We start from the raw sequence: 25152 nt of genomic DNA on the forward strand, positions 1-25152 counted from the left end.
CTTTTATAGTGCAAGCAAGAGAGCTTCTCTTAAAGACACAAATCATTATCTTTCCCATTTAAAATCTTTCTGTTGCTTAACACTACTCTTGAAATACATTTCAAATCCTCCAACTTAACCCCAAAGCATTATTTAATCTGGCCCCTGCCTATACACTTGACCTCTGCAGCTTCACTGTCCTTGTTCTATAATAAATTTCAAATATAATGGTCCTTTTTTCCACTTCTTAAACCTTAACATTCTTTGTCACTTTGAGACCCTTGAATTTGCTATATTTTCCTCTGTGAAATGCTTTCACCCTGCACAACTGAATGTTGTATACCCTTCCGGAACTAAAATGAAATGTAATTCCCTAGGAAACCTCTGGAACATCTTAAGCTTCCTTGTTGTAAGTCCAAAGCACCTTGAACTTCGAGCTACATGGTGAGGACAGAGACATTTTCTGTCTTTTCATTGTCACGTTCTCAGCAGCGAAAGTGGCCCTGACACACATATCTACATTTCATGAATAGATGAACTCATTTGAATGAATTCATTCATGGTACAAAGGTACAGTATTAGGTGTTTTGTCTTTTTTACAGAAAACTTACTGACCTAAACAGGCACATACACTTAGCTACTTAATTCTTCTCTAGGTAGAATATAATTCAATACTCTTTTATAGTCCCCAAATGTTAACACATATCTCTTTGTCATGCGCCTCTTTCTCATGCAAGTTAAATCACTACTATGATTCTAGGCATATTTCTGCATCAGATGCTCACAAAGGCGGCAGAGGACCTCACAGGAACAGAGTCCCCTACCCCTATTCTTGTGCATCTGCTGATTTCCCACCTGGGGCCCGATGGGCGCCCTCCTTTCTAACGTGTGAAGCTGATAAAACTTGAACTGCATAAATCTGCCTGTCTGCTTCTCAGAGGGGGCTGAGGTCTCAGTTCCAAACCCACTGATAAGGAAATTCTCTGATGATAACAGCAGGCTTGACATTGATGAAGCCTCCCCATCTGGTGTATTTAGGGGAGCAATCCTGAGTGAGGGGTGGCAAAATATGTTTGTCTGGCTCCTGGCCACCACCACGGTATGTTAAGTTTTCTCTCCCTTCCGTGGTTCCACCATCCCCATCTCGGTGTGACTTGAAAGGAGAAGTGTCCTAGAAATTTGTGGCTATTTCTGAAAGCTTTCCTTTATTTTCTGTGACTAAGTCAGGATATTTTATTTGATAGGGGAAATACCCTCCCTTTGGATTTACGGAGAAGAAAAGTTCATATGCAGTTTGTGTCACATTAACATCCCCTAGAGGCCAATGTGGTGTCTAATGGAGTTGCTACATACATTTTAATAGTTAGCAGCCTTCTTAAATTACTGTTGCTGCTCTGTTCAGTGGTCATTAGAGGCTCTCCTTTTTTCCACTTGGATACCCGGGGTGGGTGGTGGCATACTTAGGCACCCAAGTTGATCTAATGTGCTCCCTGTATTTCCAGGTGTCTTGTTTCTCCATGAAAGATGATTTGCAGAGTCCTCGTCTCATCACTGTGAATAAAAGCCCACATTCATTGTATGACACATACAATGATTTCTAGATTGCTGGAAGACAGTAATAGACTGGCTTGGTGTAATTAGCCACCTGAATACAACTAATAAACAGAGAAAAGGTGTTTTCAGTGATGTTATCATCTGTCTAACTCCTGGTGAAAAAATAACCAAGCAGAAATATCTTTTGACGCATATACCAGACTTTGGCTGGTATTAATCTGTAAGTATAGGTTTTTTTCCCTAGATGTAACTGAAAATATACAGAATAATTAACTTGCCTAGTACATAGTGGACACTAAAATAAGATCACTAAATTTTAGAATTGACGGGCTTTAACTTGAGAGTAGAGAAATGTCCTAGCCAGGGATGTAGTCAGCAAAAGAATCTGAAATAGAACCTAAGTGTTCTAACTTCTAAAATAGTTCATCATCCATTGGATTGCATCATTGGTTTATTGAATTAATTAGTTTATTCATTAGTCTTATCAGTAGCAGGGGAATAGTAATCAAACTCAAGCCCATAAAAAATGTTTACATTCCTTTACACTTTTGTGTTTCATGACCATATTCTGTGATTGTTTGCTGTCTTTATGATCCAAATCTATTAATGTTATTTTTAGTTTCATCCTGAAAAAGAGTTTCTCCCCCATCTTTACAGATAAACAGATATACTGGTGTGTCTTTAGGTAGTGCACATTTTCAGTGAACTGCATGAAGATTATCTGTTTGCGAATTACTCACAGCTAATTTTTACTCTCAGATTGATAACCACCTGCAATAATACTAGCTTCTCAGCTGCTATAATTTAGATTATGTATGGTGCAGATAAAAATCTCTTAAACATAGTTGTAAGGCAAATATAGTCATACCCTACATGTGGTATGTCATCATGAATACTGTAAATTTTCCAGTAAAAGAGATAAGATATACTCCACAGGCCTACCAGAATTAACTTCAACTTCACCCTGCCACTGGGTTACCTCTTCCCTTACTTCTTTCCAAAAACAAAACATGATGGTACACGTTGTATTGGAATGTGTTGCCACTTCTAGAGATTTACATGAGCATCTGTTATGGACAACACAGACGTAATGAACAGTGTTCATCATTCTCTAAGTACATTTAAAAACTGATTTTGTGTTTAACTTTGTTGATAAATAGAAAAAGCTTAACTACAGTGTTTATCCCCACGTAGATGCACTGCTGTGAAATGAAATCAAAGGATCTCGGGTTGGAGGTGTTACCAAGTGGCAGATGGTTAAGTGTATCAAGTCAGTACCTGCTTTGTATTCCCAGTTCTTCCACGCAACAGGCCTGTGAGATTAAGCCAGTGGTTCTCAACCTTCCTAATGCTACAACCCTTTAATACAGTTCCTCATGTTGTGGTGACCCTTAACCATAAAATTATTTTCATTGCTACTTCATAACTGCAATTTTGCCTCTGTTATGAATCATAATGTAAATATCTGATATGCAGGATGTATTTAGGTGGCCCCTGTGAAAGGGTTGTTTGACCCCCAAAGGCATTGCGACCCACAGGTTGAGAACCACTGGACTGAATAATGTCATAAGCAATACTAAGAAATTGCCTAATATCACGCAATTCTAAAATATTATTACCTAAAAAAGATTTTTGAGTAAATGTTATTAACTACTTCAAAGATTTTTGATTAAATGAGATGGATAGGATATCTAGATATGGTATTCACAAATCTTCAGCTAGTATGACTAGAATGAAATTCATAAGTCAGTCAACTTCATTTCCTCTCAATGAAGGGATTCCATCTGAAATCTCCCCAGTATGTAGTAACCTAGCTTTGGGTAAAATAAAATATTAGTGCACTTGGTATTCATAAAATTTTCTCTTCTATGACTTGACAACATTAAGTGTAGAAAAGAACATCTTTCTACTGAATTAATATTGACTGCCGTATAACCACCACTTTGTCTTAGTCGTCAACTATCGGAAAAATTTATATAAATCCAATGACAGTCTTTTAAATAACAAGAACATTTATCCAAGACCCTACCTAAACTACCCTTTATGCTACTCATATCTTCTCCTTATTAGCGCATATGAGTAATTAAATTGTTAACATGGCAGTTAACTATAACTAATTTTTCAAGTTAAACTGACAAACATTTTAGTTTCTGAAATGAGAAAACAAAATGAATTGGAAAAACTCTCTGTTTACACAGAAATGATTCATTTCCCTTGAGTAGATGTGAGAGAAAAGTGGCTTGGGGATAATAACATTGTGGCCGTTGTAAGTACTTTATTTCACTTTTTGTTCCCAATTGTGTTTGGTTTGGTTTGGTTTTCAGACAAAGTGAAACCATCACTGTATGTACTTGCAGTCATACAATTATAAAGATGTGCTGCCTAGGCATGCCATTTAGCTTCTCTAAGTTTTAAACAATTATAGTCTGCATGCTTTCAATTTCCCTTGTTTTTGATCATTCTTCTCAAGACTCTTTCATGTCGTTTTTTTCTTTTCAATCTGGTAAGAGGTCTTAGATGACAGTATATTTAACCATAAGTACATTCTCTTCACAATATGTCAATATGTCTTCCTTTCAGTATATTGGTGAAAATGACATCTACTCTTTAAAACCTGAGAAAATGCTTTCTATATTATGAAGTGGAAGATGCATACATGATTTATACATATTTACCTTTAAACCATTTTAATTATCACTCACTTTTATTCCCGCTTTCTTACTTTCCTACAAACATCCAAAGATACATCTATTTAATAGCTAATATTTATTCTTTTTCTACTATCTCCTCTTTAAATTTTTCTTAACTATAAATCTTTTAGAATTCTTATGGGAGAAAACCTATTAGATATTTCTCTATGGTGTGTCTTTTCAAAGACATTCAATCATCTAAGCTTTTATGTAGACTATCCCTACAGACAATGTTTTAGATCCACAGAGTGTAATACATATCCTTCAACACACAATAATCTCTAGTTTTCTTTTTTCATACAGATGTGAAATCTACAGTCTTTGTAGTGTAGAGAATCACAGGTTCATTTTTATTATTGTGCTGATATAAGTAGCTCGTGCTTACCAATGCGAACCTTGATTTTGCTTTTCTTCAAGAAAATAATAACCTCTCACAAAAACATCACAGCTATTTATACTACACTAAAGTTCTTTTTATTCTGCTTGCTAATAATGTATTGCTGCCACGCGTTTCTGATAGATTGCTATAACTTGCAGTTTCCACCAACCATCATGTATAAATTTTGCATTGCTGCAGTTTTGCAAGTATTTTAATAATGTGTAAAATATTAAGCTTTCATTTTGAGTATTATGCAGTAAGCTCCTAATTATTTGCACTAATGGAAAGGAACACAAGTAAATTCCAGCATCTAAATGATGCTTATTAGGATCTGAAATTCTGAAAACTGCATAATAAAAAATAATGAAGTCATGCATTGATATGTTCTTGGGATCAGAATTTGAAACTGAGCCTTTTCCTTATCTTGCCTGCATTTCTGCATCCCTCTATGCTGGAACTAGATCATCTATATCTCAGATTGATAAAATGAATCACCTAAACAGAGATAACTGCTTTCACATTTTTCTATAGCACAAGATACAGGTAATTTGGGTGTGAAGAAGATCAATATCTCAAAAAATAAATATTAAAAATCCAGTATTTGATAGTTGTCCCCACCATACAAAAAACAGACTGGTTACAATATGCTGATTTGATTACATGCAAATAACCTTTGTCATCTTCATCATCACGTATTGATTCACCAGTTGGCACTAGTCCCCCTGCCTAGGTTATATCGTTTCATTGAATCCTTGTGGTAACTCTCTAAGTGTGTGTTATGATACCTAGTTTACACTGAGAAAACAAAAGTTCGGGGATGATAAGTCATTTGCCCAACCACGTACATCTAGATAGTAAGTTGCTGATGAAGGATTTAAACCGAATTGGATTCACTCCAAACTCATGGATAATTATTCTGCATTCCCACCATAAGCTACCCTACCCCTTCACTGCTGGAAATTAGTCTTACAACATCAATTATCAGGGCTCATCTCTCTTCTCTGATGTGGCATTTTCTCTGCTTTTCTCTGATACTGAAGTCACAAAACAATGTTTACTGCTTCATGCCATTTTCTAAAAAAACTTTGAGAGATCCTTGAGATTTTTTCTTGAATGCAAATGATGTTTAAAGATGTATTCTTTTTAGTCTAAGACTGGGAGCAAACACTTTATGGTCTTGAAGAAGACAGATTTATCACAGGCGTGCTGTCCTGGGACCTGCCGTGCTGGCTTTCAGGAGGGACAGCAATTGGCCTCTGTAATCAGTCATGCATTGTGTATGCTCGGCACCCTTCTTACTGTTAGGTCTGGCCATATTTCCCACCGTCTGAAATTTATTCATGTCAGCCTGTACCCCAGCAGCAGATAGTTTGTCTCTTTGATATGTTATTGGCTTCTAGAAGCCTGACAGTTTTCCCTGTGTAGTTTTAATACATACTGATGAGTTTCCTGAACTACCACTACCAAATACCGGAAGGCATTTCACCTTATTTACTAGTTCTCTATATATGGGGTCTCTGCCCACTAGAGATTCTTAAGGGTAGCTAAACAGTTTTGGGGGCTCTTTTTCTTCAAAATTCAAAAGGTTTAGGGAAAATTGTATCTCCTGCAGTGATGAAACTATAGAGACTTCATAAAGCATTAAATTTCTTTGATTGTATTAAGATTATGCTAAATTATTCTGATGACCTGGTTAATTGATGCTTATTGGTCTAGTTAATCATTCTATTAATAAATAGCACTGACTTTAAAATATGAAAAACTAATCAGCTATTACTTCATACCAGCAATTTTTATTGAAAAAATCCTAAATCTTAGAGTTCCAGAGGAAAAAGTAATTTAATGGATCCTTGACACTAACAAGGTTGAGAATTACTCTTTTAATAATAATGATAACTATTACTATCAGCATATTATAATAATGCAATCGACTATCATTCAGTGCCTACTATAAATCATGTAACATGTTGTGTCATACCGCACTATTTTTTAAGAAATTGGAACATATGCAAAATAGATAACATTGCCTTCTTCCTATAGATAGGCAAATAAGTTAAAAAAAAAATTAACCCACAATTTCAATGCTAGTAAACCATTGTTTGGAGAACTACTTCACAGAGACCTCCACTTTAAACAAAAGCAATTATCTATTTAAGTGTAGACAATCAAACTTAAAAATTTATCTTAAAAAAGATCTATTTTAAAAATTTACATAATTAATTTATTTAAGTACTAGATGACTTCATTGATTCATTTGTAGATGTAGGCGTACCACATATTTGTTACTTGACACTATATGCTGTGTAGACATAAAAATCATAGAGGATAAGAAAATCAATATTTTCTGCCCATATCCAGATCCAATTTTCCCATTTTTTAATTATCTTGAAGAGACAGGTCTATGAAGAGGACACATATTCCTGAGTAACAGCGTGAAAATATGGCCTCATATGGCCAGGATTTTAAGAATGTTGCTGTGTTTAAGTACGATCACTATAAAGTGACTGAAAAGTTAGCAGAATCTTAGCATTTCCCAAATAACAGTGTGTTTAATTCACCACCATAATCTTTATACATTTGCTTGTTAGAGCAATACTCACCACAAAAAGGATATTTTTTCCTAAATTTTTCTGTTTCTTAATCTACACTTAATCTGACTCCCTAGACTATTTGTGTGTGTGTGTTTTTTCCCTAAGTTTTATTCCCCATCCTAAAAACAAATTTTTAGGAATATTGTTTTAATATTAACCATTAAACACATTAGGATCATTAAGTAATTTTCAGTGACCAGTGACCACATCATTTTTCTAATGGCATTAGAATTTTAAAGAATCTCACTTCTTTTCTAATTATTCTCTTATTTGTTTAGTATTAAAGTCTTTACATGTTTTCTATAATTATAATCATCTCCTAATCACCCTGTCAAATAATTCATAATCTGCAAGCAATTTTAGAAGTTCTGATGTTTACATTAATACTCCTCTGTTACAGATTCATTTCACTTAAAGAGGTTGAATCACTCATGTAAATAATTCCTTCTTAATTTATATATTTCATAATAATATTTTATTTCCCACATTGTATTTTGTGAAAATCTAGATTCATTTTGAAGAAAATGGGCAAAAACAATCACCAAGGTAATAGAAGATTTTTTTTCAAACTTCTCTGTGAAATACAGCAACCCTTCTGACTTTTAGTCATTCCCCCAAATGAAAGTATCTTGCAAAAGTCTGGAATCAAATACTGGTTTATGTCTCAACACTCCACATCCAAATTTTTAGTAATTTCATCAGCACAATTCAAAATATCATAAAAAATAAGATTACTGAAAATGTAGTAATGAAAACCAGTCATTCTAAATACCCAAAGTAATACTTTTTTGAATTAAAAAAAAATCTAACAGACCTGGATGGAGAAGAGAACAAATAATAGCTTTATGCTGGGGTGATGTTTATTCCAAGAAAAGCTGACATATGAGGGTAGCATGAGGAGGGCTGAGTCATGCACTCGTCCGTAGGATTTATGGAAAAATCTCAAGTAATATGGCAGCACTCTGGTGCAGCTCAGTACACCATCAGCTGAATGTGCAGCTACCAGAAAAGGAGTTTTTCCATTTTAAGAACTTATATCAACAGCCTAGGATTCAACGAATGGCACACTCAGAAGCCAGGCAAACAATATGTATGCAAAAAACACAAATTAGTCTTTTTCAAAAGATAACTGTCAAATGTCTACTTTAATGTACAGTATGGGGAATCTGACTCTTTTTAGCCCTGCCTTCACAATTGAATAATAATGAATATGTATATATGCATATGGGGAAAATGAAACCAAACCCTAGCTATCCTCAAAGACAGAATCAACCCTCAGCCAGGTGCGGTGGCTCACACCTGTAATCCCAGCACTTGGGAGGCCAAGGCAGGTGTATTGCCTGAGCTCACAGGTTTGAGACCAGCATGACGCAGAGTGAGATCTCATCTCTAAAAATAGCCAGGTGCTATTATAGGTGCCTATAATCCCAGCCCCTTGGGAGGCTGAGCCACAGGCTGAGAATGGCTTAAGCACAGGAGTTTGAGGTTGCTGTGAGCTTTAAGGCCATGGCACTCTACCAAGGGCAACAAAGTGAGGCTCTGTCTCAAAAAGAAAACAAAGATTCAATGCTCAAAGTACAATTCCTAAATTAGAGACACTTTATGAATTAGTTAACAATGAAAGTTAAAAGAAGTATGAATCTTTACAATGACCAACTACATCTACAAATGAATCAATGAAATCATCTATCTTAATATAATGGCAGTTTAAAATATTTTCCTCTAGTATAGGAGAAGAAGATTGCTTCTGAATTTTGGAGAGTCTAGTAGTCCATAAATGAAATGGATTTAGGAATTCTGTCTATCCATAAACAAGATATCTCATCCCATCCTTCCCAGCAAGTAATAAAAGAACTACGGATCTTTTATGCTACCCAATACTTCAAGGTAATACTGTTCTCTAAGTAGGAATGGAGACACATTAAATAATAATTCACATTTATTTGTTCTTTGCTGTGTCTATGCATATGTGACCTACTTAGACTCTTATAAATCTTCAACTCAAAAACAATTCATCATGGCTCCTGGGACTTTCTACCCAAATTCATATATTTCTTAGTTTCAACCTCCTGTTTTTTGTTTTATACCCATCCACAGTGCCACATAAATCCTTGCATTCCTAGCTTTTAATAGATCTTAGCACGTTCCACCTCATCTCCTGCTCCCAATCTCTTGCAATTTGGGAATGGTATAGCACGTTTAGCTTTGACAACCATTCCAATAAGACAATCTCTTAATCACTCTCTGTATTCTTTGCCAAGTTGCTTCCATTTATCAACTCTTTAAGTTTTAAATGCCAAACCTCACATGTAGCTGCCAAAGTTGACCTGCATTCTCATGAGATTAAATAGTCAAAAATTGATAACTCCAGGAAATGAAACTTGGATCAAACCATCACTGCTTGAAACTAATTCCCTAAAATTGAGTAGGAACAATAATTTAGCTTTACCACTTAAACATAAAGCATCCAACTAAAAAGAAAATCAAATATAGAAATTGGGGTCCATGATGGATCTTTGAACTGAGAATTGGACACCTCAGAAAATACTGTAGAACAGACGTTCCCAGATGATTATTAAAGTATAAATAAAGGCACATTTAGGGGGTCACTGATCCCTTCCTTTCACTCTGAGTAGACATGCAACTAATTCAGTCCCAAAAGAGAGTTGACACAGAGTTCCTTTGTCATATTTATGGCTGCCAATCAATTTTTGATTAGCCTTTCTACATTGGTAAAATCCTACATTATGAGTTCTGCTTCTTTAAATTAGAATTCAGAATTCAAATATTCTGCCTTGCTTTGGGGGAAGGGGGGAAGAAGAGGAAGAAGAGAAAAAGAAAGCTCTATTAATAAAAATCCTTTTGAAGAGACTTTGACTTGGAAGTGAATAATGTTGAAACAGGCTTTGATGTGGACATTTAATTCTGCTTGCATAAGGGGCAAAGAGATATAGACCTCTTGGGAATAACTATAGTTATAAAGGTTGAATCCTTTATGCTTGATAGAAACAGCTGCAATACAGATGAATTCCAGGCATTTGGTGCATTGTTGACAACAGAAATAGTGGCTGCTTTTTTCAAATTTCCGGCATTTTCCCTAGATCCTAATCATTAGTTAATTTCTTTGGCCCTCACTATGATTTTGGAAGCTACCTAATATTTTTCAATAAGGAATAACCCTTTTTTATTAGCCTGTTCCTGGTATTTTCAACTAAAAGTACTGACTTAAAAACTATCACTCCAAATCATTAGTAACAGCTGAAGAATGAGTAAATTTTTTGTATGAGGGAAAATAAAGATTAAATATTTGAAATAGCAACAGCAGTTCTACTAAGTTCATAAACTACCGGACAACATTACAAGACTTCTTTGGATAACACAGTGAAATACTGCTTACTACCACAAATTCACAAGTACTCATTAAGATGAATTTTGAACAGAAAACAAAATAACAAAAAGAAAAAATAATTGAGTATTAAAAACACTAATGCAAAGAATTAAAGTTGTGTGCATGTTGCCATCAATTCTTACTCATACACATGAGCTGATCATCGCCCTATACATAAATGGATTGGCCTCCAAAACCAGGATTTTGATGACACATTCTGATTTTTTTAAAGAACATAATTTCCCTTACTGTTCATTTATATGAATTCATGCTTTGTAACCCTAAGTAATGTTTTTGGTATTCATTCAAGGGCAGCTTGTGCTAATTCACAACACAATCCACTCCATTTTGATGCACCACTTAACTAATATTTTTCTCAATAAATGTTAGAGAAAGTTCTTGAGGCTGAAGTATAATATCATAAGGCACTCAAAACATGCAACAGTAATAAGGAAGCCACTCAGCAGGACAATGCCGCATGTTGACACAAACACAGCTGTGAGACACTGATATGCCAAGGTATGAAACCTTGCCACGCTGTTTGTTCAGTGCTGCCAGTATAAGCACATGGTGGGAATTTCATGAACTTAATTGTCAAACGTTCCTAAGCTGACAACTCTGATTGTCATTTCAGAAAAAGAGTTCCAAAATTGCCTCAAAGGGTGGACTAGATACAGGCACTGGTGCATAGCTTCTTAAGAGGAGTACTTCGAAAATGACTGTAGTAATAGTCAGCATTGAAAGTATGTAGCACTTTTTCTAGGATGGGTTTGCAAGCTTAATTGTCAGACCACATATATGTATACAAAAGGATGTATAGATATATATTCCTACATATATATATAATGTATACAGAAAACACACACACACAAATATATCAAGTCCAAGTCTGTCTGGGCTGCTACAATAAAAATTCTGTAAACTGAGTAGCTTATAAACAAGAAAAATTTATTTCTCATAGTTTTAGAGGCTGGGAAGATGCCAACAGATTTGTTGATTAATGAGGTCTTGCTCCCTGCTTCATAGATGTCACCTTCTTTCCATGTCCTTGCCTGGTGGAAGGGACAAACAAGCTCCCACATGCCACTTTTGTAAGGATGCTAAGTCTATTTATGAGGCCAGGGTCCTCATGACCTAATCACCTCCTAAAAGCCTCACCTTTTAATAATAGAACATTAAAGATTAAGTTTCAACATATGAATTTTGGAGGGACACAAATACCATAGTATATCATATCATACCATAATTTTGTATCACTTTGATGGAATAAGCAAGTATAGAATTAAATGAATCAGATTAATATTCTCCTATTCTGTAATATAGATTCCTGGAAAGAAGCACAAGAGAGAAACCTTCTCCTTAGTTACTGAACAGACCTGTTATAACATAGGTCTCATTAGCCTGAGGGGTCCTTTTGTTGAAAGCTCAACTTCCTTCTGCTTTTATGTGTACATGTAAGATATTCTGAAAACATATACTGTAATTTTATGACTTATTTCTATTATACTTAAGATTATCATACACATCCATGAAATTGAGTCTGTAATTTTTTTAATTAATTTTATGATTTGTTTCTATTATACTTAAGATTATCATACACATCCATGAAATTGAGTCTCATATATTTTTTCCAAGAAGTTAGGTATGCAGAAAAGTTTTTCTATTGCTTATATTTCGTCAGTGATTCAACCCCAGTAGTTAGCATTTCCAATTTCAGAAAACACAGAGCTCATAGTGAGCTAGTTGCTACATTAAAAATCCAGATATCTTTATCATGTTTTTGCAAACCATAAAGTAGAATTCTGAAGGACCATCTCACAGTGGAAGCCAGGAAGATTAAAAAGACGGACCAATGGAAGTCCATGCCAATCCCATCCCAGAAGGATTACATATCCCACTGCATCAAATTCCATTTCCCAAAAACCTATGTTTACTAGAACTGGCCTATATGTATTAAATTAAAACAAAACTGTTCCATTTTCCTGAGAATCAAATGAAAATAAACTACAGCCTGAATTATAACTATTCTTTTGTCTAAAAATGTCCCAGACTATTTACATATAATTTGTGTTAATGATTAAAAAAGTAAGCACATTTTCCACCTATGATATTACTACAAAGGTAAAACTTTGAGGATTTTAAAGTCTAATCTCAAACTTTAGCCAAAGTATGATGAAGTGGAGCACAAATGTCCTCAAAAGACACAATGTTCCCATCTCAAATCTATCCTGCTACTCCTCATTTCAAAGTTGATAGTACAAAATGACAATTTATAGAAGAAAATGAAAACCAATATTATCATGCTAAAATGCTTTCAGAGTCATATTTTCCCAATTTTTTAGCAAAAAATTTAAGAATCTTGCATTTTAAAATGAAATGCCTCCTATTTTTCTGAGGTTTAAAAACTTATGATTGCCTTCATGAGCACATGAGAGGAAAAAAATAATCACCCTTAACCACAGAAGCATCTATTTACCTACTATGATAGCTATCTAGGCTAAAATTGAACCACAAGAATAAGCAATGTTTTTGGTGGAAATAGTTTCAGGGCTTTATTATACTTCTCTGTCATCTACCACAATCAGGGATAAGGCATTTGGTTAATCAATTTTGGTGGTGAAAAATCGTCTAAGTGCATAAGACATGGCACAAGAGCTCTGATTTTTACAATAGGGCCAGTGATATGTTAAATGAGATGTCTTTCTGGGGTAAAGTGACTGGAAAATCCATTTTTATAGGCTTTAAAGTGATTTTACGGATAATCCACACAACCAGGAGAGGCAGTTGCTTGATACAGACTTAGGAAACTGGTTTCTTATGCAAAGGGAATTAAGTGTTTACAAGAGTAAGGATGGATTTCTCTATCAGTCAAGGCCTTGTCTGGAGATAGAAATGACTGACATTATTTTAACAGAGAGAATTTAATGTGAATTAATTTGCAGCCAGGTATAAGAGAACAGAAATGTACTGCTATTCACAACAATAATAATTATAAAACATGCTAAGGAATTACAGAAGCAGTTACTATAGGTGGAAGCCACAACCCTTGGGTCCAAGGAAATGAACAGAAGGGCCATGAGGAGCCAGGACTCAATGCCTCTTCCCAGGCAGAGATGCAGGAGATGGTCTCCATGGTCATAGGAGCTGTGACCTATACCTCTAAGAAAGGAATATCATCCAACTGGAATTGATATGTCTCAACCAAGATAGTGAGTCTGGCTCATGCAATAGAAAAAAAAATTGAGCTGTAATCAACTTCTGCTACTTGAAAGAACTACTCCTACCAAAATGAAGAACCAGTAATGTGCTGACACCAATGGGCACAAGAGAAAACAGGAGAGAACACATCTACTCCTTCCTCCAATCAGATTGTTTCATCTTCACAGCCTTAGGAAGAAACTAACTAGCAAAAGAGAAATGTGTTTTGAAGAGTACCCAGAATTACAAAACAATTTAGAAGGAAGATTTGAACTTGGGACTAAGAGACAAAAGCTTGATATTCAGCCCAGCTCACCTATTTGACTACTCTAGATTATTACAGAGACTGCCAAAAAAATGTATACACATTTTAAACAAGGAAAAGTCTGTATTAAACTTGTAATACTCAAGTTGCATTTGACTTTTGCAATTACAAAGGGTGCTCAAAATGACTTGTATTCATCTTCTGTTATTGGTATATATCAAGTATTATAATTTTAATTTTTTTCTTTCTTAAAATGTGTATACATTTTTGGTACCCTCTATATTTACCGGTCTACATGTTGTTGAATACCCGCTCAACAATAACAGGTAAATAAAGAAAATTTATTTTAGGCTTAAACATTTTCACCCTCTTTCCCAAACAAGTTTGCAAATTCCCTTTAGTTTTAGGCAAAGTAATTACTCCTCCTCCTCAAATTCAATCACATCCAATCCTTGTTATAAAATAAGGTAGAGAAGAAAAAACAGAAACTAATTAAATCAATTCAACTGTGTTGAATTTGCTGATAAGATTATCCATTATACTTTTAATTCATAATATCTTAATTTTTAGTTCTAGAATTTTATTATTTCTTATTCAAATATATTTTGTCTTTTTAGTTCACATACTATTTTCAATCTTGTCTTTTATCTTTCCCTATTACTGGAAGACTCTAAAACTCTGTTCTTTCCCTCTGGATCTCAACTACCTCTCCTCTGATTAATAAAATATCTGTAGTAAAAATATAGCCCCAAGTAAAGTATTCAATTTTCTAGATTGCCTCTGGATCTTAGCCTACTGACTCATATTTATCAAGAGCCATAAAATTTTTAAATTTGGTATTTATACTTCTAAGTATCTCTCCTAAGAAAATAATTTGAATAGGGATGGTTTTATACACAAAGATGATCTAAGTATGAGAATTTATAGAAAGAATTGGAGAAAAATCTAAAGGTTCAATAATCAGAGAAACATGCACTAATTTATTCCAAATGCATGCAGTTGCTATTTATGATATTTTCAAATAATTTTTATAACCTAAGAAAATGTTCATAATTTAATATTAAATGAAAGTTCAGGATATATATGGTTTATGTAATTACTTTCTGAAACAAACTATTCCTAACATGTTACGAATGATAGAAAGAAAATACCATCAAAGATATGGCAATAGAGGTGATTTTAATTTTTTCTTTATACTTTTTAAAAATGTTTATACTAAAACTTCAACAAAAAATATATTTCAAATGAAATAGTGAATTTGAACTATAATAAAAGAAATCTCTATTTATTTGTATGCATATTTGAGAGAAGAGCAATGTGATCCCCTATCCCTTTCTCTAACACAATTAGTATGTTCTTTTTTGCCTTTACTCACACATGTGCTGCTAGCATATTTGTTTTCATAGCTCTCAGATTGTAATGTTCTCTGTAGAGAGGTTGGCTCTGATGCATCTTACATCTTTTCATATCTCTAAAGGCAACCACAGGGATGAATTCATGATGAATATTTAAGTTCTTGAGAAGGTTACAAGCACCTCACCTTCTGGGCCAAGACAACAGACAGCCTATCTAGTATACTAATGAAGGTAATATCAAGTGTCTGGATTACTTCCAATGTAGACTTGGTCTTCTGACATCATTGACATATATCAATGTTATCCAAATATGAGATCTTTACATAATTATTAAAAATAATAGCTGGATAATGGGATAATAATTAAGACCAACTCTTTTAAAATTTGTATCTGAATAATATTTATGAATGCTGCTATTATTCACTTCTACTATAGTCTGGTATTTTGGCCAAAGTATCATTCTTTACCATTTTTTCTCATAGAGGCAATTTTCTTTGTTCATTACATTAATAATAGGATGACTTCTTGTTGGCACACCAAATAATTAATCCCCCAGAGTATATCTGGTTTAATTCAATCATGCTAATCTTTTTGAAATTTTTAAGCAGGAAGTGAGATATCATCTAACAAATAATTAGTTTTAGCAGCTCCACATTGTATCTTACAACTGATGGGAAACACTGGTTTGTGTATTATCCAGAAAATACAATTTTATAATCTGTGTTACAAAGAGACTTTGCATTAAGTTAGATGGCATAATTATATTTGGGGGAAGGAAAACCTAAAATTGAGGTTGAGAAAATTTTTTTTAATTGTTGCGGATTCATTGAGGGTACGAAGAATCAGGTTACATTGATTGCAACTGTTAGGTAAAGTCCATCTTATAATTGTTCTATAATTGTTGTCCCACCCCCAAAAGGTGTGTCACACACTGTGACCTGCCACCCCCCTCCCTCCTTCCCTCTCTCTGCTCTTCCCTTCTTCCCCCCTTCCCTATCTCTGCTGTTTTTTTCCCCACCCCTTCCCCCTTCCCTATTTCTGCCATCCCCTTCCCCTCCTTCCCTCTCTCTGCTCTCCCCTTCCCTCACCCTCCACCGTATACTAAGTCATCAACTGTCCTCATGTGAGAATTGAGTACATAGGATTCTTCCTTCTCCATTCTTGTGATGCTTTACTAAGAATGATGTGTTCCACTTCCATCCAGGTTAATACAAAGGCTGTAAAGTCTCCATCTTTTTTAATGGCTGAAAAGCATTCCATGATATACATATACCACACTTGTTAATCCATCCTGGGTTCATGGGAATTTAGGCTGTTTCTACATTTTGGCAATTATAAAATGAGCTGCAATAAACAGTCTAGTGCAGTGTCCTTGTGGTAAAAGGATTTTTTTCTTCTGGGTAGATGCCCAGTAATGGGTTTGCAGGATCAAATGGGAGATCTAGCTTGAGTTCTCTGAGGGTTCTCCATACTTCCTTGCAAAAGGATTGTATTAGTTTGCAGCCCCACCAGCAGTGTAAAAGTGTTTCCTTCACTCCACATCCATGCCAGCATTTGAAATTTTGAGATTTTGTGACATCGACCATTCTCACAGGGTTAAATGATATTTCAGGGTGGTTTTGATTTGCATTTCTCCAATAATTAGGGATGATGAGCATTCTTTCATATGTTTGTTAGCCATTCATCTATCTTCTTTAGAAAAGGTTCTATTCATGTCTCTTGCCCATGATGTATGGGATTGTTGGCTTTTTTCATGTGGATTAACTTGAGTTCTCTATAGATCCTAGTTATCAAGCTTTGGTCTGATTCAAAATATGCAAATATCCTTTCCCATTGTGTAGGTTATGTATTTGCTTTGGTTGTTGTCTCCTTAGCTGTACAGAAGCTCTTTAGTTTAATTAAATCCCAGTTATTTGTTTCTGTTGTTGTTGCAATTGCCACAGAAGTCTTCTTCATAAAGTTTTTCCCCAGGTCAATATTTTCAAGTGCTTTTCCTATGCTTTTTAAAGGATTTTGATTATTTCATGCCTTAAATATAGATCTTTCATCAATCTTAATTCAAGTTTTGTGAGTAGAGAAAGGTGTGGGTCCAGTTTCAGTCTTTTATATGTGGATATCCAGTTCTCCCAGCACCATTTATTAAATAGGGAGTCTTTCCCCCAGTGTATGTTCTCGTATAATTCATCAAAGAGTAATAGCTATAAGATGTGAATTTCATTTCCTGGTTTTCTATTCGATTCCAAATGTCTATGTCTCTATTTTTGTACCAGTACTATGCTGTCTTGACCACTATGGCATTGTAGTATAGCCTAAAGTCTGGTATTCTGATGCCCCAGCTTTGTTTGATAAATGTTTGTAGAACACTCCATCCCAAAGCTAAAGAATATACATTCTTCTCATTGGCCCATGGAAACATTCCCCAAAATTGACCATATCCTAAGACACAAAACACACCTCACCAGGATCAAAATAATTGAAATTTTATGTTCTCAAGGCATTAAAGGTGGAACTCAACTCCAACAAAAATGTTCAACCCCACACAAAGGCATGAAAATTAAACAACCTTATGCTGAATGACAGTTGGGTGCAGGAAGAAATAAAAGAGGAAATCATTAACCTCCTTGAGTATAACAACAATGAAGACACAAGCTACCAAAACCTGTGGGATACAGCAAAATCAGTCCTGAGAGGAAAATTTATCCCTTCAGATGACTACATCCAAAAAACAGAAAGAAAACACATCAAAAACTCACAAGCCATTTTATGGAACTAGAAAAATAAGAACAATCTAAGCCTAAACACAGTGAAAAGAAATATCCCAAATTAAATCAGATATTAATGAAATTGAAACCAAAAGAATCATTCAGAAAATCAGTGAAATAAGGAAACAAAAACAAAATCTATTTTATCTTGAAAAAATAAATAAAATAGATAGATCTTTGGCCAGAATAACTAGAAATAGAAAAGTAAAATCTCTAGTAATCTGAATCCAAAATGATAAAGGGGAAATAACAACAGATGCCATAGAGATGCAAGAGATTATCTCTGAATAGTATAAGACACTCTATGCCCAGAAATTTGGAATTATACCCTCTCCCTAGACTTAGGCAGGAAGAAATAGATCTCCTAAACAGACCAATTTCAAGCACCGAGATAAAAGAAACAATGAAAAATTCCCCCTCAAAATGACCTGGTCCAGATGGCTTCACACCAGATTTCTATCAAACCTTCAAAAAGAGCTTATTCCCATACTACAGAAATTATTTCAAAAAGTTGAGGAGGAAGGATTCTTCCCCCAACACATTCTACAAAGCAAATATCACCCTGATACCAAAACCAAGAAAAGACCCAACTAAAAAGGAGGTTGAGAATCTCAAGAACTAGAAATTAAGACCTGGGGAGATGATGACCGAAACTAGGCTTCTTTAATTTTGATACAAAATTGACTATTTAATAATCAAGGCTAAGTGGAGAATAAGTTGTGCATTAGGCAAAATATGTCTTTCATTAACTGTGTTTTGTTCTTCCTTGGAAGAAACCTAAAATTAGCAGACTAAGGCCTATTCCAGAAAGAACATCTCCAGTGTAAAATGTCTCAGTGATCCAAGAGAGATAGAGATTCAGCCAACATGCACTGTATTAACAAATTCCAAGTGCTGGAACTGTTAAGTAGGTAATGATCAAGTTTGGGGAGGCCTGTTCATTCATGGTAGTGTTCTAGCACTTCTGAATGTTAGTTCACATATTAGAAAAAAGGAATATTGGATATTTGGAATAGAGGATGGAGAAAAGGTGAATTTAGAACAGGTACTTCTTGAGACAAGTCAAGAAAGTAGAAGAAAAATGACTATGACCTTACATCAGTGTTTTCTTCTGTTATGTACATTAAAGATGTAGTATCTGCTGAGTCTTAACATGGATTTAACCTGGATGAAGGTAAACATTATAACTCTGTAAACTGAGAAGCTAGTAAAATCACCCTTGATGACCATGAAGGTGTTCTTTTTAGTTATGTATGCAAAGATTTTCCTATCAAAACCTTTCAGATTATTCTATACATTGATGACCTCCTCTCCATAGGTTAAGCTTCCAGTGACACATGTGTTGTGAACAGAGACAAGCTCACACATTCTAACTATACTGGCTTATTCTTCTAATAATCACTAAGAAAAGACTACTTTCTCTCCCACAAGAATTCAAAGGTTCAGGAATCAGGGAATGGGAGCAAGGAGTGGCTTCTCTCGCCAGGACATATGATAATCCATACACAATATGTTTCATTCTTCTCCCTAGACTTTAAACTCCTTTGATTTGGATATCTATTCTCCAAACAGAAATGCTCTCTCCAGGGAACATCAATAAGGCTTCTACCAAATTGAAAGTTACCTGGTCGTTTGGGTGCAACTGAACTCACAGACAATGAAGTGGATTACACCACTGGTTAGAGAGATTTACTCTGATACTGAAGAAACTAGGTTGCTGCTATACATGGTACAATGGGAGTGAGGGTCATCTCTGGAGTTAATCTTGGTACTTTCATGTTAAAAAGTGAAATTTATCGATATCAACTACCATTCCCCCACCTAAAAGAAGTCAGGCCACCTGAAGATTCACAATCTTCAGAAATGAAGTCTGAATCAACCAATTAGATAAAAAATTTGAATTAGCTGTGTCACCCCACTAGATAAAAAATCTGAATTTTATTGACAGTAAAGGAAAGAAAATGAGTAGTGAAAAGAGGAAACTATAACCATATCTAGAGCCTCTTGCTCAGATATAGAAATAAGGCTACAACAGCTATGTATGCTTTATCTCTTGCTGGCTATGTGTGTACATATGCCTGACTTTCCAAGAAATTGATGGACACTTCCCATGTTGTTGAACGTTTATGTTTCCTCTTATCATTCCTTATCATACTTAGTTCTGTGTTAAGCATGTCTGTTTATAAATCTTCTCATAATCATAATTTCTTAGAATATATGTCAAAAAGCATAATTGAGATATATATATATATATGTATGTATATTCTCAATAGACATTCAAAATATTTTCTTAAATATTATAGGAATTCACATTCATCTAGAGAAACTCATGTCACCTCATCTTCTTCAACATTGAATCCTACCTTTTATCAAAAAAGTACCTTATTGATTTCATAAGCAAAACATTGTATTTCATTGCTTTATTAATAACACCATTTATATAGACAAAGGCTGAAATCTATCAATACATTTTTCTTATTTCTTTTGTTAAACTTTTAGTAAAGCTCTTAGTGTTTACTTAGTAATTGTAATTGTAACATATTATTGCTGTAAGCCTTTTTATATTAACATTCACTACAAATACTGTAGTTTCCCAGTTTATTATTTGCCTTCTATTTTTTGTTATCTGATATCTACATGCTTTTACTTTCGGTAGTTAAATCTATCTTTCCTTTTGAAATTCACCTACTTCTTATCAAAGTAGTAGTAGTCTGGCACTTTCAACAACAGCTAAAAGAGTTATGCAAGTTTAGGAAAATAAGATAAATAGTTTTTCTATCTCTTTCATGACACTTACCACTGACATGTACATATCTTGTCTTCCTGAGTAGCCTGAAAGTCCTGGGGGGTTCAGCCTAAGCCTGATTCATTTCTAAATATCTCCCTAACCACAAAGAAAGATCTCAATAAATCTTTTCTTAAATGAAAAATATGTATTAATAAACATATATTTTATCAGGTTTACAAAGACTATTCAAAAGAGCTTAAGGCACTGCATGTTTATTAATTCTAATATATTCTGTCTTACTTGTTTACATTTGGATAACCAAATTGTATTCCTGGTACATATCATTAAGAAAAATAATTTGAAAGTAAAAACTGACATAATACCTAGGCTTTTCAAAAATAAATCTAATCAACAAGAAAGGTTCTTGCGAAAACATCTACTATAATTTATCATCTCATAAATTTATTCTCTTCCACTTATTTATAGTATGCAAGATACTTTGTAAGAATTTATAAGAAAATTCTATTCTGTGTACCTACCTACCATGTATTATTAAAATATTCCACAAAATAACCAAAGGAATCCCACATTATAGATCATTATGCAGTAGTTCTAGGATCAGCAAATTACTACTGCTCTCTTCCCCTTCTTGAAATCTGCCCTGGGCTAGGTTATTTACAGCCTTCACAGGAAGTTGAATCCTAAACTAAAATTTAATGTATTTAATTCAAAAGAACATAGGATACTATGAGATTATGACCACCAATATATAATTTTTGGTTGGGGCAAGAAAACTCCATATTTTTAACAAATGCCAAAATATTTTTGAAAGAAGGAAAATCTAACTTTCTAGAAATCATAATAATTATTGTCTTCATGTATATATTTTTGTTCATTTGGGAGCTGTAGAAAAATGCCTACTGTATGAATACTGTTATGCCTACTAATATGGCTCTTAATACCATTCTCAAAAGGGCTACCTACACTGAAGTTTTATGGGAAATAACATTGTGGATGATGGCTATTGGTTGAATAGATATCACCTTGCATGAAAATCAGTGGCTCCAGGGTGTTATATAAAGAAAGGCTGATTCTGGTGAGGGATAGAAAGTATTGGCTTCTACTAGCAAATAGATTTGAGATGAATTAAGGGATTCAAATGTTCAATCTCATCTGTTTATTCTTATGTATCCTCATCATAAGTTTCAAGGACCAATTTTTCTCAACCTGTGCCCTAACTTAGCACATGGTTTAAATATATACAGTATGTGTATATATATCTCCTTGGCCTCGTCTCAGTCACATTTGCCCTTTTCCATTATGGTCACCATAGGGTGTTTTTTGTTTTGGGGGGTTTTTTCCTTCCACCTTTGTCTTAAGTGGAAGTTCAAGATCTGAAGGCATCAGTAGTCCATTCTACACTAGAATCCACAATTTATAATCAGTAGATGATTTCCCAGTATCTTGCCCTCCAGTCAGTATCCATGGTCCTTCTCAGTTCAAAGAGTTCCTCCTTAAGAGTGAGATTTGCTCTCATTCTCACTAATTTGCACTTGTCTAGCCCTTGTCAACAATTCTATGTAATCTTTCATAGGCACTCTTTTCCAGGAACTTTTTCTTTCAAACAAAGCCAATCTGTGCTATCTTGTTCTTTATTAACAACCCCCACTACACAAGATGCATGTTCCTTGTTAAAATCTCTAGGTGAGTACTGATCGAAGAGCATTCTCTAAATGGAAATGCTCTCTTTAATTCTTGCTCTTATCCTTCTGACATAAGAAAAACATTGTAAGAAGTTTTAATATTATTGATTTATTATTTCTCTCTGCCTGGCAGTTTAAGGTTTATGTTTCTAGCCAAACTACCTATACAGTGTTTCATCTAGAAATCTTTCCAGATGTGCAGAGATGCAACAAATGAGGCATAAAGAAAAAGTCATGACAATGAATTTCCAACTGGTTCTCATAAAACTACTTTCATGTCCCCTCAAATTTTGGATGAGTAAAAAAAAATAAATAAAATGCAATCTATTAGTTATGACATTAAAGAGATATTTCATGTTGTGAAGAGAGAAAGACTAGGTCTGTAAGGAAATGAACTTTAATTTTAAAGGAGAAATAAAAATATTATAAATCTTATATATTTCAAAAAGATTTAATCCCTCAGATAAAATAGATAAAATGCTACATTTTAATATGGATTTGAAATTTGAAAGGAAATAAAAATAATCACTTCTGCTTTTTTACCACATATACATGACAAATCTTACAATTAGCTATTTATCTAGTTTGGAACTCAAATGTATCCTATGCAAATTTGGACAGTATTTTAGTAAGCAAACAAAATAATTGGCAATAATTCATTCAACACATAAGATTTCTTGACTGTCTTCTACAAGCCAGACTTTCTTTTTTTAGCTGCTGCAGCTATAGCATTTAGCAAGACAGATAAGATCTCAGAGTTTACAGAGAGGCAGTTCATGGAGCTAACATTCCAGTGGGGAAGATAGACAATAAATAGAAAAGCAAACAAACAAATAATTGAGATTATCTCTGATAATGATATGGATTATAAAGGCAAAAAACTGAAATGAAATGGCTAGAGAATGATGTTTTTTAAAAAGATAAGGAGGGTTTAGCAATGTTGTAAGTCCATGCTTGAGGAGAGACTTTTAAAAATAGCTGATTTGGAACTTAAGCACTGCCAAAAAGAGCTATAAAACTGCACAACATATTTAAAACAATGATTTTCAGGCATTAAACAGGTCTATGATCCTAAAAGAAGGGTGATACTCAACTTTCTCCCTGAGGTCAAAGAAAGGTACACTCATTCACTGAAAGAAGCATAGAGTTGGGGGCAGCCACACAACTAAGATTTGAGCTTTAGGGTAATAGAGAGGAAAGAACCCAGGAAAGCATTCATTCACGTGGGCATAAGAAATATGGGTTCTTGACCACCAGCTAAAGGGCATTTAGATAGAACAAGACTATAACAGACCAGCATTGAATAGCCTGGAGCTTGGAGAGCTAAGCAGAACTAGCAGATTCCTAGCTGGACTTTAGATTCAATCATCCAGTAGAGATATTTATAAACTACTGGGCTTTTCTTTTTTTTTCTTTTTTGTAAGTCTAGAAGCATTACATCTTAAGAGTCAAGGCTAACTCTAGGAGTAAGCATAGATTTAAATTTATGTAACATTAATTGTTTTACCAGTCTCTTTTATTTTTGTCTTAGTGTAAATTGAAAGAATCTGCTCCTTGACTGATATTATAAATATTCACCAATTTATTGTAAGTCTAGAAGCATTACATCTTAAGAGTCAAGGCTAATTTATGTGAAATTAATTGTTTTATCAATCTCTTTTATTTTTGTCTTAGTGTAAATCCAAAGAATCTACTCCTTAACAGATGATATTACAAATATTCACCTATTTATGCTTCAGTTAAAAAAAAAAAGGTATTGTTTTTGCCTTGAAAGTTCTTGATTTTTTTGGTTTGTTTTTTTGAGACAGAGTCTCACTTTGTCACCCTCATTAGAGTGCCATGGTGTCATAGCTCACTGCAACCTCAAACTCTTGGGCTCAAGTGATTCTCTTGCCTCAGCCTCCCAAATAGGTGGGACTACAGGTACCTGCCACAATGCCCGTCTATTTTTAGGAACAGGGTCTCACTCTTGCTCAGGCTGGTCTTAAAGCTGTGAGCTCAGGTAAGCCATGCACTTCAGCCTCCCAGAATGCTAGGCATGAGCCACTGCACCTGATCTAGTTTTTGATTCTTAAAGGAAGTTTATTATAGTAAAAAGTAAGATATTATTCTTCATATGTGGCTTGATAGGGAACACAATTATTTTTAACTTTTTAATGGCTCTGAAAAGATTACCAGTCTCTGGTAGAAAATCCCATCTTTAAGGAATAATAGGTGGGATATGAATACTATATTGACTCAGACAGTAGTAAATATAGAGAGCATCTCTATGAATACTATATTGACTCAGACAGTAGTGAATATAGAGAGCATCTCTGTATAACTATATTCAGGAGACATGGAGGTAACAATGATGAACCAATTTTACAATTGCATTCTGTCACAATTTGTGTGTCTTAGTATATCACTTATCCTAAACTTATACTAAACTTGGATGAATATTAAATCTTCAATTTATTAAGGTAACATATATGAAGATAAGAAAATATAATTTTTTTTAATTTTTTTAATCCTAATAATCAATCTCTTTATATATCACCCATATCATTTATTTATAGGA

Source organism: Otolemur garnettii, unplaced genomic scaffold (genome assembly GCF_000181295.1).
Source record: "Otolemur garnettii isolate 467f Iridium unplaced genomic scaffold, OtoGar3 scaffold00026, whole genome shotgun sequence".
Classification (NCBI taxonomy): Eukaryota; Metazoa; Chordata; class Mammalia; order Primates; family Galagidae; genus Otolemur; species Otolemur garnettii.